The sequence below is a fragment of the Sapajus apella genome, unplaced genomic scaffold (assembly GCF_009761245.1).
Source record: "Sapajus apella isolate SASKATOON/1434 unplaced genomic scaffold, GSC_monkey_1.0 scaffold65, whole genome shotgun sequence".
NCBI lineage: Eukaryota > Metazoa > Chordata > Mammalia > Primates > Cebidae > Sapajus > Sapajus apella.
Window position 1 is genome coordinate 630,627 of NW_022437005.1, and position 19,936 is coordinate 650,562.

Here is a 19,936-nt window from a genome sequence, read left to right on the forward strand (position 1 = left end):
AGAGAGAGAGAGAGAGAGAGAGAGAGAGAGAGAGAGAGAGAGAGAGAAAGAAGGAAAGAAAGAAAGAAAGAGAAAAGAAAGAAAGAAAGAAAGAAAGGAAGAAAGAAAAGAAAGAAAGAAAGGAAGGAAGAAAGAAAGAAACCAAGAGAGAGAAAGAAGGAAAGAGACAGAGAAAGAAAGAGAGGGAGATAAAGAAAAAACAGAGAGACAGGAGAAAAAAGAGAGAAGAAATAAAAAGAGAAAGAAAGAGAAAGGAAGGAAGGAAAAGAAAGAGAGAGTGAAAGGGAGAGATAAAAAGGGAAGGAAGGGAGGGAGGGAAGGAGGGAAGGAGGAAGGAAGGAAACAATCAAGGTTATGTTGTGAAATTTTAACATTGGGGAATACGGATGAAGGGCATACGGAAGTTTTTGAGACCATTCCTGCAACCCTCACGTAAGTTGAAATGTTATTTCAAAATTAAAAATAAATAAGTAAACTAATTATTAGAACACTGGTATAATTATGCATAGTTATTATCACAATTAGTAATATTTTTTAACTATTAAAAAAATCTATTTGTGGCCAGGCACAGTGGCTCACGCCTGTAATCCCAGCACTTTGGGAGGCCGAGGTGGGCAGATCATGAGGTCAGGAGTTTGAGAGCAGCCTGGGTAACACAGCAAAATCCTGTCTCTACTAAAATACAAAAAATTAGCTGAGCGTGGTGGCAGATGCCTGTAATCCCAGCTACCTGAGAGGCTGAGGCAGGAGAATGGCTTGAACCCAAGAGGCAGAGGTTGCAGTGAGCCTAGCCACTGCACTCTGATCTGGGTGACAGAGGGAGACTCCATCTCCCAAAAAAAACACAAAAAACAAAAAACAAAAAATCTATTTGTGGTTGGGCATGGTGGCTCATGCCTGTAATCCCAGCACTTTTGGATCACTTGAGGAGTTTGAGACCAGCCTGGCCAACATGGTGGAACCCTGTCTCTACAAAAAATACAAAAAATTTAGCTGGGCATGGTGGCACGTGTCTGTAATACCAGCTATTTGGGAGGCTGAGACAGGAGAATTGCTTGAACCCAGAAGATGGAGCATGCAGTAAGCGAAGATTATTCCACCACGCTCCAGCCTGTGCAACAGAGCGAGACTCTATCTCAAAAAACAAGAACAAAAAAGGTTTTCCTTTCCTTTTCATTTTTGTCAAGGTGAGATTTACATGAAATTAACCATTTTTAAAGTGAACAATTTAGTGGCATGTAATACTCTCACAATGTTGTATAAGCACTATTTCTATCTAATTCCAAAACATTTTCATCACCTCAAAAGGAAACCCCATGCCAAGTGTTCCAGTTATTCCCCATCCTCACAACCTCTACACGTCTGTTTTCTGTCTCTATGATTTTGCCTATTCTGGATATTTCATATAAATGAAATCATTCAATATTTGTCCTTTTGTGTCTAGCTTATTTCACTTGGGATGTTTCCAAGGTTCATCCATGCTATAGCACGTATCAGTACTCCATTTATTCTTATGGCTGAATAATATTCCTTTTTTGTGTTGCTGGTTTTTTTTGGAAACAGAGTCTATCCCCCAGTGATCTTGGCTCACTGCAACCTCCACCTCCCAGATTCAAGTGATTTTCCTGACTCAGCCTCTCAAGTAGCTGGTATGACAGGCACCCATCACCATACCTGGCTAATTTTTGTATTTTTAGTAGAGACAGGCTTCACCATGTTGGCCAGGCTGGTATCGAACTCCTTAACTCAGGTGGTCCACTCGCCTCAGCCTCCCAAAGTGCTGGGATTACAGGTGTGAGCCACTGCACCCAGCCTTTTTTTTTCCTTGAGACAGAGTCTTGCTCTGTCACCCAGCCTGGAGTGCAGCAATGCGATCTCAGCTCGCTGCAACCTCCACCTCACAAGTTCAAGTGATTCTCCTGCCTCAGTCTCCCAAGTAGCTGGGATTACAGGCATGCGCTACCACACCCAGCTAATTTTTGTATTTTTAGTAGAGATGGCATTTTGCCATGTTGGCCAGGCTGGTCTCAAACTCCTGACCTCAAATGTTCCCCCAACTTCAGCCTCCCAAAATGCTGGGATTACAGGCATGAGCCACCACACCCAGCCTAAAGGTAACATGTTAACTGACCTCAGTTGATCTGCATGCCTCGGCTTCCCAAAGTTCTGGGATTACAAGCATGAGTCACTGCGCCCGGCCCAAATAATATTTTATTTTATGGATATACCACAATTCATTTATCATCTGTTGATATATCTATGGCTGTTTCCACCTTCTAGCTATTGTGAATAGTGCTGCCATAAACATGGTATACATGTATTAGAACACAAGAAAACTTGATGTTTGTTAGTGTCCATTTATGACTTAAAATATAAGTCCCCTCCAGAAGCTTATGAATAATATGAAACTTAGAATTCTCAGATGTGTAAGTTCCTTTTTGTACTTAAGCTAGTTTAGATTGGGTTTCTGTCAACTTGAAAGAATCCTGACTACTACAAAATTTTTAAATATCTTTCAAAATACAGTCTTTAGGATCTATGGAAAGAATTTGCTCATTAACAGTAACTTTTTGAAACAAAACCAAGTAACATTTTCTGAAGTTCAAAGCTCTCCTGTCCCTAAGGAAACTTGAAATGAATATGAATCTGAAACATTTCTGAAATAGAAGAATGAGCTCAGCTAAGCACAGAACATTCCTGAACTGTGTCTGCCACCGCAACAGGATAATCATAACGCAGGGTCTTGAACCAGAAGTGTTTTTGTGTGTGCCAGACTTAAAGAAATTCATAGTGCCTTAACTGTAAAATAATTCTATTTTTAAAAAACAAACCTTTTCTAAAGGGTAATCATTTTTAGCAATCCATCTGAACACAAGTCCCCAAAACACAAACACTGTTCTTTCCTTCTTTCACCGTCTGCTTCCTGCCATCCATCTTTCTTCTCTTGTGGTCATAGGAATTTTAGCATTTTCTTTTCAAAAGATTTCTAAGAATTGCCTTTGGTTTACTGGCTGAAATCTTGTACCACATACACTTCTTCAAAAGCACATGGTTTCTTCCCATTTTTATTGAAGAAAAACCAAGTAATGAGCAAATCTATCTGATGACAACCTAAAAAAAAAATCCATCACCTTCAGTTCATTTTGATTTGGGGGTTCTTGACTCACCTGGTTAATCAGGATACACATTTAATCTGAGATCTATCCTGCTTTCCTCGGTATAACTGCTGTGGTGGATTGCAATGGCCTTTGTATTTCCTTCTGCCTCTCAAATCTCTCCACTCTCTTAGGTTTCCCTCCAGGCTACTGTGGATTAAATCAATCACATTCTTGCTTCTAGAAATGTGAGATTGGTGCAACACATTCTAATTCAATATGGGTGTTCACTTAAACTGAGATGAATTTAGGAACTTTCAGTCATTTTGGGAAACTATGTTTGGCTATACGATCAGTGAACATGGTCTTAAAAGTAAAAGGAAGCCAGGCATGGTGGCTCATGCCTCTAATCCCAGCACTTTTGGATCACTGGAGGTCACTTGAGGAGTTTAAGACCAGCCTGGCCAACATGGTGAAACCCTATCTCTACTAAAAATACAAAAAATTTCCTGGGCATGATGGCGGGTGCCTGTAATCCCAACTACTCAGGAAGCTTAGACAGGAGAATCATTTGAACCCAGGAAGCGGAAGTTGCAGTGAGCCGAGGTCGTGCCATTGCACTCCAGCCTGGGCAACAAGAGCGAGACTCCGTTTCAGGGAAAAAAAAAAAAAAGTAAAAGGAGAGGAGAAAGGAGAGGAGGGGACAAAGAAGAGAGAGACAGAAAGGAAGAGGGGCAGAAGAGAAGGGGAGAGAGAGGTAAAAAGAAAAAGAGAGAGAGAAATAAGGAGAGAGGGAGAACAGGAAGAGAGAAAGAAAAATATTTTTTTTGCTTATGTCAGGGGCCCCCAACCCCTGGGCCATGGACTGGTACCAGTTCCTGGCCTGTTAGGAACTAGGCTGCACAGCAGGAGGTGAGCAGCGGTGAGTGAGCCTTGTCGCCTGAGCTCCACCTCGGTCAGATCAGAGCAGCATTAGATTCTCATAGGAGCGTGAACCCTACTGTGAACTGTGCACGCAGGGGATGTGGGTTGCATGCTCCTTATAAGAATCGAATGCCTGGTGATCTGAGGTGAAACAGTTTCTTCCTGAAACTATGCCCCAGCCCCATTCAAGGAAAAAGTTGTCTTCATGAAACCAGTTTCCTGGTGCCAGAAAGATTGCCGGCCACTGGCTTATATGACTAAAGAGACAGAGGAATCTCATTTCAGGTGAAACTTTATCAAGTGGATCAAAGCTAATCCCCAAGGACCTGATGTTTTTGCATCTCTTTATCATGCTAAGGTCAAGATGGTTGCCACAAGCCCTCAGAGCTATGTGCTAGCTTTCTATTATCTAGGAGGAAAGAGATACAGAATTCCCACTAAAGTTTTATGAGTCGCTCTGATTGGACTGACATAGCTCACATGCCTGTCTCTGCATCAATCATTGTGGCCACTGGGGGTGGGGAATGGGATGGATTATGTTGACTGGATGGATCTAGGTCACATGTTTCTTCCCTAGACTTAGAGCTGGAGTCAGCATCCCCAGATGCACACGGATTCCCAAAAAGAAACCTAGAACTACTGGTAAGAGAAGTGTATACTGGAAAGAAAGTCAACAAATTTCCATGATGTTGATCTTCCAGTTTGGCCAAATGACTCTATTTCCTTATAATTCCTCCTTTTGGGGCCGGATGTGGTGGCTCATGCCTGTAATCCCAGCACTTCGGGAGTTCGAGGCAGGTAGATGACCTGAGGTCAGGAGTTAGAGACCAGGCTGGTCAACATGGCGAAACCCCGTATCTACTAAAAATACAAAAATTAGCCAGGCATGGTGGTGGGCACCTGCAATCCCAGCTACTTGGGAGGCTGAGGCAGGAGATTTGCTTGAACTGGGAGGTAGGGGTTGCAGTGAGCTGAGATTGCACCATTGCACTCCAGCCTGGGTGACAAGAGTGAAACTCCGTCTCAAAAATAATAATAATAATAATAATTCCTCCTTTTTATCTACATTAGTTTGACTTGGCTTCTTGTACTTATAGCCAGAGTGTTCACTAAGATCTCTCACTAATGAGATCCCGCTTAGTCATAAGGAAAAAAAAAAAAAAAAAAAGATCTCGCACTTCAATAGTGAAAAGAGAAAAAACAGCAGTGGCCTAAGTTTCAGAGGAAAGGTTGAACATGGTGAAGTTACATCACATGGACACTTAGCTCATGTAAGAAGACAGTAACAATGTAAATTACTTGGGTGGCTCTGCCCCCCGTCTGAGATGGCAGATGTGAATGGCTCTTCCCTTAACCAGCTTGGTTCTGTCTTTCCTCCATGGTATAAGCATCTTGCCAACTATAATATGATTCAAGTATACATTTCATAAAAGATGGCCCTACATCAGCCATTGCTTTAACTGGTACTCAACAAAAGGAACAGAAATGGCTGGAGAAATAACTGGCCAAGCAGTACTTATTAAGCATGTTACTCTCCAAAGTGGCATGTTTCTGAATGACTCTAAAGATGATTTTCCTAAAGGACTTTCTTTTTTTTTTTTTTTTTGGACGGAGTTTCGCTCTTGTTACCCAGGCTGGAGTGCAATGGTGCAACCTCGGCTCACCGCAACCTCCGCCTCCTGGGTTCAGGCAATTCTCCTGCCTCAGCCTCCTGAGTAGCTGGGATTACAGGCACGTGCCACCATGCCCAGCTAATTTTTTTGTATTTTTAGTAGAGACGGGGTTTCACCGTATTGACCAGGATGGTCTCGATCTCTTGACCTCGTGATCCACCCACCTCGGCCTCCCAAAGTGCTGGGATTACAGGCTTGAGCCACCGCGCCCGGCCTCCTAAAGGACTTTCAAGGAATATTTTTCTTCTTCCTTTTTTTTTTTTTTTTTTTTCACTGTATAGAAAAGTCTTCTGCCAGATCAAAGAATATTTTTTTAAAAGACATTTTGTTTTTCTTTTTTAAATAAATATTCCTACAGCAATATAACATATTTCTTAGTGACTTTTGAGGGAAGTGTTGCTGATATAAGATGAGACTCTCCTACCCCTAGAAAGATAACTATCATCCACTGACACTAAGAAAACTGATCAGTGGAAAAAATGGAATATCACTGTGTCTATGAATATAATCAATGTGATGGTTTGGCTTTATATTTGCCAACTATTAAAATGGGTTTCGGCACATCATTAAAACTTAATAAATATTGAAAAATGAATATGGTTGATTTGGGCCAAATGGCCATGCTTGATGAGATAACCTGGACCCAGCATGCTTAAATTCTGTTTTGGGACATTTTACAGTGGTTTAGTGGACAGAGAGAGGTGGTGTTACTTTTAATACCATTTCTGCTGTGAATTATTTGTATGATCTGGGGGAAATTACATAATTTCTCCAAGTTTCAAGTTTCCCCACTGGTGAAACAAGAATAAAAATGCTTACCCTCCTTGTTTTCCAGAGTTATTAAAAACTGGTGGCCTATACTCTCTTAGGCAGCTGCTTGATATCTTTTAGGGCCGCATGAATGATATACAGAAGGAAAACTATTCAGATGGAAAACAATGTCAGTGCCTCCAGAGATATTCAGTGAACAGTTTATCCCATCTAATGTATCCTTGGTTGTTAAAACAGAATCAAGCACTAACAATACAACCCCCAGGAAGCATAGTTTCTCCACAGCCCATGGCAATCCTCATGGAGATGGTATTTCTAATGCTGTGTGCTGCCAAATCCCAGCTTATGATCTTTGACCCAAAAGCTCTGGAGAGGAACAAATTATGAAAAATAGTCTCTGTTGTCCAGAACAAAGCCTGATGCTAAGTCAGACAAAGAAAGAAACACTGGGAGCCAGCCACCCATATCTAAGCTTTCCAAGCAGAGGAAGCAAATTTAGTGGGAACTTCTTCCAGGAAATCTGGATGTTGTGATGTACAGTGAAGCAGAAAGAGGTTTATATTGTTCCAGGCAAAGCTCACTTCTAGGATTATAGAACCTCTCTTTTTGGTCATGTTGCTTTATGATTTACAAATAAAAAAGACATCTCTTTTCTGCATATGCCTAAGTCTAAATCCTGCCTTTGGGTAGCCGTGTGCCTCTCTCAAGTGTCCAATAAGGCTTGGGAAGCTACTAATAACAACCTTTCCTCTGCCCTGTAAAGGCATTGCCTTCCTCATTTCCCATCATTCCAAGGGATATATGGATATAGGTATATGTGTACTTAGTGACCCAGCAAATCCTGTCTTAGAATGTACCCATCAGGAATGATTGTTTATGTCCACCATAGGCACTTCAAAAGTGTTTATAGCAGTCCTGTATGAAATTTGTGGAAACAGGTACGAATTTAACTCTTCAGCTTTATATGCTGTTATTTTAACATCTGAATAGGAAATTAGATTAGTTGAACAGAACCCACTGAAGTTAACTGAAAATTCACATGGAAATTTTTATCTGTTCTCAGAAGGACTTACACAATTTTCTTATGAAGAAGATGTAGTGTTTTCAGTAAACCCACATCTCATGTCATAGGCAAAATTACCAGGAAAGTTGTTAAGAACTAATACCATTTGACTGTCTCAGAAAACACTGAATATGGGCCAGGTGTGGTGGCTCATGCCCGTAATCCCAGCACTTTGGGAGGCCACGGTTGGAGGACTGCTTGAGCCCAGGAGCTTGAGACCAAACTATGAAACAGGGCAAAACTCAGTCTCTATTAAAAATACAAAAATTAGCCAGGCATGGTGGCGGGCACCTGTAATCCCAGCTACTTGGGAGGCTGGGTCAGGAGAATTGCTTGAACCCAGGAGACAGAGGTTGCAGTGAGCCGAGATAGTGCCACTGCACCTCAGCCTGGGTGACAGAGCAAGACTTTGTCTCAAAAAAGAAAAAAAGAAAAAAAAAAAAAAAAGAAAACACTGAATATTAAGGAACAGAAATGTCCCCAAGCTAATTCAAGTAAAGAGGGATTTCTGTAATGATATCAGAGAATCTCACAGATCTTAATCACAGGAATTACAACCTGACAGCCATATTCTCTTGTGTTTCTGGAGCTGCATGGTGGCTCATCTCTGCATCTTTCTGAATGCCATTCTGTCCCTTGTTTCTCTTTGATGCCTGACTCTCCAATTGCTTATCAGCCAGCGTGTCACCAGTCAACTCCAAATGATGGCTTTGGCCCTTGTCTATATGACCCTCCAGCTTAGCTGTATTACTTTATTGCTTTCTCCCAGGAGATGCTTTGTAGACACTCAATAAATATTAATTTACTTAGTACCTAATAAGAGTAAAAATTCCCAAGAATCACTTGCTAAACACTTAATAAATATTTTCTTTTGCCCTTTATAGAGTGAACACCTTGAGTAGAAAATAATCTTTGTTTGATAGTAGGCTAGTGAAGCAAAATGCTTTTATCTGCCTTCCAGCTGGAAGAAAATACTGCCATTTGGGTGAGGCAGACTTCTAAAAGACTTGAAATTCCCAGATCAATTTGGGAATTATTTAAGATTGAACCAGATCACTACTATTTCTTAAATCAACATACTCCTGTGCCTATGAAAAGGTTTTCATTTTCATATCCCAATGGTGGCAATGTATGATTTATTATATGGTAAGGAAAAAAAAGGAGAAAAACCATTCAACCCTCAACCTCAGGCTGAGAGCTCTGGCTGTCCCTTGTGTTAAAACCGCTATAAATAAAAGTCTTAAGTCTTTGAGAGTGAATTGAAGTGGTGCATAATCTAAAACCTAAATGGTGAACTATCTTGTGATGAGAGAAGGCTTACCACGGAAGCATGAAATAGGATGAGGTCAGTGACCTTCAGCACAGTTCCAGAGATGGCCTGTGTGACAATTTGTACAGGCCCACGGACTAGCTGTCAGGGTACACTGGTATAAAACTATTCTGTGTTTGTCCACCACTTCCTCATCTTCCCCTCTTCCTATCCCCATGCATTTTCTACCTTCTTTTCCCTGCTGTGAGCCTGGGAAGCCAATCCTTGCTTGCCAGAGCTCCCTGAATCTGCTTCTTGTTGGGTTTTGCCAATGGGAGCCACTGGTAGTGTGGCCCCTAGACCCAGGCAATAGGGGCTCCAGCCTGGATGGGCCTGATACTTAGAGAGCATCATGTATAATAGACACATGCAAAAAATAAACATATATTTATTTATTTATTTTTGAGATGGAGTTTCACTCTATTGCCCAGGCTGTAGTGCAATGGCATGATCTTGGGTCACTGCAACCTCTGCCCTCTCTGTTCGAGCGATTCTCATGCCTCAGCCTCCCGAGTATCTGGGATTACATGCATCTGCCGCCACACCCAGCTAATTTTTGTGTTTTTAGAGGAGATGGGCGTTTCACATGTTGGCAGGGCTGGTCTTGATCTCCTGACCTCAAGTGATCCACCCTACTCAGCCTCCCAAAGTACTGGGGTTACAGGCGTGAGCCACTGCACCTGGCCAACAAAAATAAACTTATTGGCCGGGCGCGGTGGCTCAAGCCTGTAATCCCAGCACTTTGGGAGGCTGAGGCGGGTGGATCACGAGGTCAAGAGATCGAGACCATCCTGGTCAACATGGTGAAACCCCGTCTCTACTAAAAATACAAAAAAATTAGCTGGGCATGGTGGCACGTGCCTGTAATCCTAGCTACTCAGGAGGCTGAGGCAGGAGAATTGCCTGAGCCCAGGAGGTGGAGGTTGCGGTGAGCCAAGGTTGCACCATTGCACTCCAGCCTGGGTAACAAGAGCGAAACTCCGTCTCAAAAAAAAAAAATAAATAAAATAAATAAATAAATAAATAAACTTATTTATAAATATATAAAAAGATAATATAAATATAATATAAATATTATATATTTATATTATAAATATTAAATATTATATATAATTATATATAAGTGTTATAAATATTAAATATAATATAAATATTATAAAAATATAATAAACTTATTAAAAGACACATGGGTGCCTCTGTCACTCCAGAGACAGCACTATCATCCATGTAGACAACAATAGAATTTTGAGAAGATTTGACAGCAGAATTCTTAGATGGGAGAAAAGACACATTCTTTAACTTGTTAAATTTTTCCCCATTTCAGAAATGTAGTGTATTTTTGCACCATGCAGTGTTGTTTTCTAGCAGTGCTTGGTATCCATTTTCTTGCTTCTTTTTTAGTTCTAATTCATGCTCCATGAGTACTCACTATTTAGTGGAGTTTCATATGGTGGCTGAGGAGTATTACATGTTGTATATATGCAGTCTAGATGTCACTTGAGTGAAGCGTGGTGCCAATCCTTTACATTTGCCTGCTGGATAAACATTAAACAATAAAAGGTGAATAGATTTATGTTATAAAAATGTAAAGATTTATTAAATTTTAGAAATTAAATAAAAATTTGGCCTTTACATAATTTTGATTTAAAATGTGAAATTACAGTGGTCTGTCAGGGAATGGTTCCAGTACCTCTCATGGATACCAAATCTGTGAATGCTTATCACTGATAAAAAACAGTGCCGAATTTGCATATAACCTAAGCACATCCTCCTGTATACTTTAAATCGTCTCTACCTATAATACCTAATACAAGGTAAGTGCTATGTAAATAGTTTTTATATTGTACTATGTAAAGTTTTTTAAAAGTCTGTACATGTTCAGCACAGAAACAATTTTGTCTTCTAATATTTTCCATTGTGGTTGGTTGAATCCACAGATGCAGAATCCTCGGAAGTGGAACCCATGGGTACTGAGGGCAGACTAATTAATAATTGGTATATTTTAAAAATTTGATAAATTTTGAGTATTTTAGAACAAAGAACTTTTGAAACAATGCAAAATATAATTTTAATTTTTAATTTTTTTACATTGTCTTTGCAAGTTTTATGAAAATTTATTGAATATTGAGTACTTGTACAATTATATTTCATTTTCAATCCTTCAATCTTTAACTATTAACAGAACAGAACTTTTCTAAATTCTACATATAAAAATTGTAGTTTTATAGAAATAAAGACAAAAAGGCCGGGTGCTGTGGCTTATGCCTGTAATCCCAGTAATTTGGGAGGCCGAAGTAGGTGGATCACCTGAGGTCAGGCGTTCAAGATCAGCCTGGCCAACATGGCCAAACCCCATCTCTACTAAAAATACAAAAGAAATAGCTGGGCATGGTGGCATGCACCCGTAATTCCAGCTACTGGTGAGGCTGAGGCAGGAAAATAATTAGAACCTGGGAGGTAGAAGTTGCAGTGAGCTGAGATTGTGCCATTTGACTCCAGCCTAGGCCACAAAAGTAAAACTCTGTCTCAAAAAAAAAAAAAAAAAAATAGCCGGGCATGGTGGCAGGTGCCTATAATCTCAGCTACTCGGGAGACTGAGGCAGGAGAGTCACCTGAACCCAGGAGGCGGAGGTTGCAGTAAGCTGAGATAGCACCACTGAACTCCAGCCTGGGAAACAGAGTGAGACTCTGTCTCAAGAAAAAAAAAAAGACAAAAATTAATCTTATGGAATATATAATAATTTAGAAATTTACTATGTTTTTATTACTAATGCAAACACTGCCTTCCATAACAGAAGATCAATTATATGTTATAATAAATTCAGTTGTCTTTAATATTTTGTTAACTTTCGATTATACACAAACATATAAAAGAAAGAAAAGTCAACTGTCACAATTAACTGGAAACAATACATTTAATTTGAGAAATCAAGAGTTACAGCAATCACATGGGTCTGTCAGTCTCTGCTTATCTCTTTCAGTTATTTTACAAATCTGAACCTCTTGTAGTTTAAACATGCAATCTTATACCCCTGTGTGTCTGACTTACACACTCAGTAATCACTCAGAATAATGGGCACGGACATAGAGCAAGGGCAGGGATTGCTGCAGGCCCTGGCACACCATGCGGACCACTGACCTGCCTTCTTGCCACACAAGAGCTCTGGAGTTTGGTACTTTTTCCAGTTGCCTTTTCAAGTCCCTCTAGTCACACTGCTTCCCTGAGTTGGCGTAGAAACAACGTAGCTTTGGTGAGATTAATCAAGAACAAAAAAGAACAGCTCTGTCTTTTTCATTTGGTTTTGCTAACCACCAATGCTTTTTTGGCTTCTCAGAAAAAAAGAAAAGAAAGCTGTTCCTGTCAGCTTGGTCTGCTTAATCCCTCTGCCTTGCCTTCTCTTTCTTCTGAAAAAGACCCAATCTTCCTTTCCCACATCTAATCAGTGAGCAGTAGGGACCAAGGAAGTTGGGTAGGTTGGAACCACTTGATACAATCTAGACCAATCACAATTTCTGTCCTATATGCCACTTGAGTTGCCAAATCAGTTGTTTCTGAGACATTTAGGAATGGCATAATTGGGAGAAGGTTTTCAACGTACTTCTGACAGATTCCTCGGAGCATCTGGCAGATTATTTAGCATTTCATTTGAATGCATGAACTCTGTATCATCCCACCAATAAATCTATTATGTACTTGCAAGCCATGAAATGAGGCCCAGAAATGAGACCCCGCTTTGCCAAAGATGAAATGGAGAGAATCAGCACAATCTGAATATTGGATAAAGCAAGGAGAGCCTCTTGCTCAAGGCAGTCAAAGTGGAAAGACAGAAGATCTCAGAGCAGCCAATAACAGCAAGTCTTTGCAAGGCCTTCCAGGCATGACAATCTGTCTTCTGAGCCTCCAAATCTCACCAGCCAGATTATGGACACCAAGGAGCTAGCGAACTCTACCTGTGACATGCTTCCAAAATACTCATCTTTATATATGGTGGAGGCTTTGGCCATTATGTAGTCTATATTACTAGCTCCTAGATCTAAAATGTAAATAGAGTTTCCCTTTTTCTTATTCTGCACCATTCAACAATACTAAGTTAGAGCCCTAAATGGGTTTAGCCAACATTTCCACATTTGAATTTACATAAAATTATCTTCAAAGGATAATTTTATGCTTTGAAGATAATTCAAGGATAATTCAAAGGATAATTCAAAGGATGCTCCCAGTCAAGGGTAACTCAAAAAAAAAAAAAAAAAAAAAAAAAACTTGCCAACCTTAAGTCAAAATGAAATGAGTTGTTGGGAAAGGGAAGGCATTGAGGGTATTTTCTGAAGTGTAATAGTAGTGATAAAGTTAAATATTTCATTCAATCCTTAAAACTGCTCTAGGAAATAGGTACTGTTAGTATCACCATATTAAAGCTGGAAAATCAGGTCTAAAAGAGCTAAATCACTGGGTCCAAATCACTTATTACTAGTAAATGGCAGAACTGGGATTCAAAATCTGGTTGACAAACTCCAAATCCTATACCGTTAGCCACTATGCTATGTCAAAGACTGCCTGAAAAACTTTCGCAGTGATGATAATTTGGGGGAAAAAGACACTTCAGAACATATTTGGATCTTTCTATCTTGAAAAGGAAATTTCTTGTGTAGTTTTAAGTGGCCACACTTGATTATATCAAACAATTTAAAAATATTTCATTGATAATGAAACATGGCAAATGAAGACTACGATTTCTTGAAGTTTCTCCTTAAAAACCGAGAGGAGGAAGTCCCCGTTATGTTCCCAGGGAAATGAGAAGGGAACCCTCAGAGAAAATGTAAGCGGATGGGGTGACAGAGGAAAGCATAACCTATGGATGCCCAAGTGCTATGAATTAAGGAAGAAATCTTTATGGCTTTCCCATTTTTGTAATGTTCCAGAATGTTCCATTGTCAATGTTAACAGTCAAGGTTAGTTCTTGTCCAGGGCAGAGAATATGAGAAAATGTCATCTGCAATCATTGGAATGGGATTTTCAGCAGGTGAGCAAAGGCAATCAGTGTGACCACAGCCTAAAGTTCCATACTGGACACTTTTTTATCTGGTCTTGGATTCTCACTGCATTTCATGTATCTAATCCCTCACTCTCCCACACGTCCCCAAAGAAGAAAAGAGATAATTAACAAAGTTAATAAATACTGATCAGTTACCAAAAAAAAAAGAAAAAGTCCAGTAGTATAAAACCAGTGAACCATAATATAACTTCTTTTAAGTGCAGCAGTCATCTGTTGGAGCATTTTCCCCAATCTCTCTGTTGTAGAAACTATTCAGAGAACTGCCTCCTGGCTCCCACTGATCACAGCTAATGGGGTAAGTAGCAGATGTAAGCTGAGCCTTACCTTTGCCCAATCACATTGTCTCTCTGCAAATTTAGGGCTCAGAATATTTTAAAAATAATTTTCATGTTTTAAAAATTTGAAAAAAATCTTAAATTTCCAGAAAAGCTTTTTTCTTTTTCTTTTCTTTTCTTTCTTTCCTTTTTTTTTTTTTTTTTTTTTTTTTAGACAAGGTCTTGCTCTGTACTCCAGGCTGCAGCTCAGGAGTACAGTGGTGTGATCATGGCACTGCAGCGTCCACCTCCTGGGCTCAAGCCATCTTCCTATCTCAGCCTTCTTAGTAGTTGGAACTACAGGTGCAAACCACCAAGCCCCGCTAATTAAAAAAAATTTTTTTATAGAAACGGGGTCTCACTACGTTGCCCAGGCTGGTCTCAAACTCCTGGGCTCAAGTGATCCTCCTACCTTGTGCTCCCAAAATGCACCCAGCCAAATGCATTTATTATTTCTAAACCATATGAAAGTAAGCTACCAACATGATGACCCAACACTCTTGGGCAGGTTAGTGTTTGTTTCCTTCAGAAAAAGACATTCTCCTATGCAATCAAAATGCAGTCAGCAAACTCAGGAAATTAACACGAACACATCACTACCAGTTAATCCTCAGGCCTCATTTAAGTTCTACCACTGTCCCAATAATGTCCTTTATAGTATAAGGGTCCAGTTCACAATCATTAATTATATGTCTCTTCATTAGGGATTAGACAACTCAAAGAATTTTGAAAGTAAATGATACACAGTAAAACAAAGTCATATAAACAGATATTCAGGGAAAAGTAAGTCTTCCCTCTTGTGTGATGTCCAGAGACAATCCCTCTTACCAGTGTCTCATGCATACTTCTAGACCATCTACCATACACAAACACAGTTGTGTACATTGTTTTTTGTTTGTCTAGAACTTCTAACCTCAAGTGATCATCCTGCCTTGGCCTCCCAAAGTGCTGGGATTACAGGCCTGATCCATTGTTTTTGTTTGAGACTGAGTTTTGAGCTTTTGTTGCCCAGGCTGGAGTACAATGGCGCCATCTCAGCTCGCCACAACCTTCGCCTCCCTGGTTCAAGTGATTCTCCCACCTCAGCCTGTCAAGTAGCTGGGATTACAGGCATGGGCCATAATGCCCAGCTAATTTAGTTGTATACATTGTTGAAGAGGGATGTCCAAGCCTTTCTTAGTTCAGGGAAAAATAAGATCAGATTTAGGAGTTAGTTCTTCCTGTAAGAATGTTGAATATAGGCCGGGCGCAGTGACTCACACCTGTAATCCTAGCACTTTGGGAGGCCGAGGTAGGTGGATCAACTGAGGTTAGAAGTTCAAGACCAGCCTGGCCATCATGGTGAAACCCCATCTTAAAAAAAAAAAAAAAAAGAATGTTGAATATTTATTAAGAACTTTATTGTTCGTCATTAAGACAGAGGTTAAAAAGAGTTTCCAAGTGAATATATCTACCCACATTTATAACACAAAAGTCACTATTCACTTGGAGAAGATAAGAATCCTTTCATTGTCATACATTTGACATTTTAATTCTCTCTTTGTAGACATCAAGGATTCTTTGTCATTTAGTTGTTTCAAACGCTTGGAACATCTTCCAGATTATTACCTAAGTTATAAAATAATAGTGTAAACATTGTCTTTAAAATTGTGTTAGTTGACATATAATATTCACAAGTAAACTTACTAAGCAGTTCTTAATGTTGCATTATATACAGTAGTGTAAGTTTATTTATATAATATTTTATCTTAATGACATCAAGGCGAAAAATTAAAACTTAATTACTGAATCTTAACTATAAGGCACAAACTCTTTATATATTTATTTATTTTTGAGACAGGGTGTTGCTGTCACCTGGGCTGGAGTGCAGTGGTGCGATCACGGCTCACTGCAGCCTTGACCTCCTGGGTTCAAGTGATTCTCCCACCTCACCCTCTCAAGTAGCTGGGACCACAGGTGTGCACCACCATGCCCAGCTAACTTTTAATTTTGTAGCAATGGGGTCTTGCCATGTTGCCCAGGCTGGTCTCATCTCTTAGGTTCAAGCAATCCTCTTGCCTCAGCCTCCCAAAGTGCTGGAATACAACCAAGAGCCACCACATCCAGCTATTTCTTTAATAACATAGAAAATGGACCTATAACTTAAAACATGAAATTCTGATGTGGTTATCTTATTCCACTTGCCCAATGGGCTAAGGAGAGAGACGTGTTGGCAGCAATATTAGCAAATATGAAGATGAATACAGGAAACAGAGATGAGGGGAGGAATGTTTCTGAGGACATGCTAGTTTCTGCTTCTGGTCTCTTCCTGAGCACTGATTGCTTTCTTGCCTTTGCAGTCTGTGCTATAAGACATCACAGGATCCTTCTAATAAATATCCATGCTCATGTCTTTTAAAATTTTGCTTAAGCTAGTTTGAGTTGGTTTCTGCTATGTGCAACATTCCTAAGAATATGGATAGGGAAGTGGAGGGTCACTTGAGTCCAAAGAAATCTGAAGAAACACAATTCTCATGTGATTTGGTTTTTCTCTCTTTGAGATGGAGTCTCACTCTGTTGCCCAGGCTGGAGTTCAGTGGCACAATCTCGGCTCATGGCAACCTCCATCTCCCAGGATCAAGTGAGTCTCCTGCCTTAGCCTCCAAAGTAGCTGGGATTAGAGGTGCCCACTGCCACGCCCTGCTAATCTTTGTATTTTTAGTAGAGATGGGGTTTCACTATGTTGGCCATGCTGGTCTGGAACTCCTGACCTCAGGTCATCTGCCCATCTCAGCCTCCCAAAGTGCTGGGCTTACAGGCATGAGCCATGTGCCTGGCTCCAACATGGTTTCTGATACTGCTTGAGCTCTCCAGAAGAACTGAAAGACTGTGACAGATCTACAAGTCTAAATTATGGATCCAAATGGAGGAAAAGATGTGAATCAAGTAATTGTTTTCAGAGTTTTTGTGTAGTTGAAAAATAAGCTGTTGGCAGTTAACCTGTACCATCATTTAGAGTTGTTCCACTTCTAACTAAAATGTCTTTCCTTTTAGTTTAGTTCAATAATTTTTCCAAAAAAATTAAAAAATTCAATCCATTTTATTGACCGTTTCCTGTCCTGCTCATCAGATGAACTTTTTGAAGTATGATTGAGTACATTATTTCTTACTAATTCAAGAGAAAAGACAATGCTAATTTATTTCAGATTTTAGTAAAAAGACGTTTCAAAAATGTAACACTGCCACGTTGGGTATAAAATTTCAACATGAGTTTTGGTGGGGACAAATCAAACCACAGCTGCTCAAGACAAAAACCATGTGTACTAAAGAAGGATAATGACTCAATTTTAATTTTTAAAGCTTCATGAAAACAGCTTATAACCCCAAGGCAGGAATTTCTCACAACTTGCCCTAACACAATATAATTTGTTAGTCTATTTGTTTTGGCACTGTCAGATAGCATGGAGTTTTCATCTCCACATTTGGGTAATGCAGACCCACACTTAGTGCTGGGCACAGACTCTCACTTGCACTTTTTCATTTTCCCCTGTGCCTGATTCTGGTTTGCTCCTGGCAACTGCTTCTTCATAAACTTTTCGAAAAGGGTGATCATGGGAACCCAGAGATGCTGAAAACAGTTTATAACTCTTGTGCCAGTAGTACTTACAGAACATAGGGTCCCAGTTGCCTTCTAAGGGAGTTTGTCTCACTTCTCTTGACTCATGTCCACATCCAGAAAGCTGAGAACCTTACAGTATTGAGCATTCTATTCCAGGAGAGTCAAGTTGCAAGCACTCTGTATGCAATGCAGTATAAAGAATTTGTTTAACAATATGGAGAAATGATCTGCAATGGTCTCAAAATAAGGCAAGATAACCCACAATGACAATAGCCAAAGGCCACCATATTTGTCTTTGTTTGAGTTAGGACATAGATGGGACAGTAAGTAACAGAGACCTGAGAAAACAGGGGCTTAAACAAGATAGGATTTAATTTTTCTATCACATAGAACTTTTGGAAAAGTCCATGCATGAAATGGTGGATATGCTCTACAAAATCCTCAGTAATCTTGGCTTCTTCTAGCTTACCATTAATTGTTCCCAGATCATAGAGTGTGGCTTTTGTCTTCAGGACCTAAGATGGCTGCTAAAGCCTTAGCTTTTACATTTGCATTCCAGGCAGCAGAACAAAAGGACAGAAGGCGGCAAGAGGCAAAATTTACTAGTCCGTTGACTTCAAAGGAAGATCCCTAGAAGCTATCATTTGCATCTACACCAGTATACAAAGAAGAATGAGTAAAATAATCTTTATTATGGAAAGCCTTATGCTCAACTAACAGGTTCTGTTACTGTGGAAGACAGAGAGAAGTACTTGGGAACAACCATTGTTCTCATTTACTGTCACTTCAACTTCCTTGGAGAGCATGCATAACCTTTCTCCTGGCCTGACTTGCTCAGTGATCCTACGTACTATGGCCCAGCTGCTGGTAAAGAGCTTTTTCTGCTGATCCAGCGTATTCTGTTTGCAAAGAATAAAGATTTACTCAGGTAAGCTCAAATAACAGGACATTTACTATAATGTAATACACTAGAAAGGTGGGGGTAGATGTTCATCAAATGGCCAGTGAAGCAGACCTCATTTTTCCAATATGACTACAAAACATTTCCAGATATCCATTTTGGAAGTTTGCCACTCCCCCAGTAAGGGGTGTATTTCCTCCCCTGGGAAGACCTTTTTGATTGCCTTGACTGATAGAGTATGAATGGTAGACACTCTGTGTCTACTGAGGAAAGGTCATAAAAAGTAATAGTTTTGCCTGGGCACAGTGGCTCACACCTGTAATCCCAGCACTTTGGGAGGCCGAGGTGGGCAGATCACTTGAGGTCAGGAGTTCCAGACCAGCCTGGCCAACATGCTGAAACCCTGTCTCTACTAAAAATACAAAAATTAGCCAGGCTTGGTGGCAGGCACCTGTAATCCCAGCTACTAGGGAGGCCAAGGCACATAAATTGCTCAAACCCGGGAGGCGAAAGTTGCATGAGCTCAGGTTGCACCATTGCACTCCAGGGGAGCAACAAGAGCAAAACTCCATCTCAAAAAAAAAGTAATAGCTTCCATCACCTTTGGAACTGAGCCACTATTCTCCCAGCTGCCAGTCAGCACTAACTTGTAACCCATGTGACGGAGCCATCTTGGTAGCAAATCCTCCAGGCTTGAGGGAAGCCACCTCAGCTGATGCCATGTGGGGAACAGGTGAGCCTTCCCCTATAGCCCTTTGCAAATCAAAGATTCTTGAGAAAATATATTATTGTGGTTAAGCTTTCAAGTTTGGGGGCTATAAAAATGAATAATGAGAACAGTCAGAACTCAAGGAAACATCCATGATCAGGAAGGGCAATATAGCTGGGTCTTAATGTATACTGGAATATATACCTTGAGGAACAGGAGGGCCTTCCAGGATCTAATATGAGTCAGGTAACTAGATTATCTTTGTACACCTGGGTATCATCAGGATCCAATTAGTAGACAGAAACACTAGCTTAAACAAGGTAAGCTTAAATAATTATTCTTTGTAATGGGATAGAGTAACAGGGAATTGAAGACAAAGGATTAACTGGGGGTTGGGGAGAGAACTCTAAAGAATATAGGAATCGTGGATATAGGGAACAACCACTATCCCTCGTGCTGAGACACAGCATTCAAATGAGAGGTAAATCTGGAAAAGCCTCTTCATCCCTGTGGGCTGAGGTCTGA

The 19,936-nt window shown here is 40.2% G+C and overlaps 1 long non-coding RNA gene across 1 annotated transcript; it reads right to left on the reverse strand.

The window, feature by feature from the left end:
• Nucleotides 1–2,206: 2,206 nt before the first annotated feature.
• Nucleotides 2,207–19,072, reverse strand: LOC116530086. The gene is made up of 3 exons (XR_004259826.1): nucleotides 17,850–19,072; nucleotides 10,265–10,370; nucleotides 2,207–3,335 (listed from the first exon to the last, which is right to left on the reverse strand). It is a non-coding gene; the product is annotated as an uncharacterized LOC116530086 (long non-coding RNA).
• Between the last annotated feature and the right edge of the window lie 864 nt (nucleotides 19,073–19,936).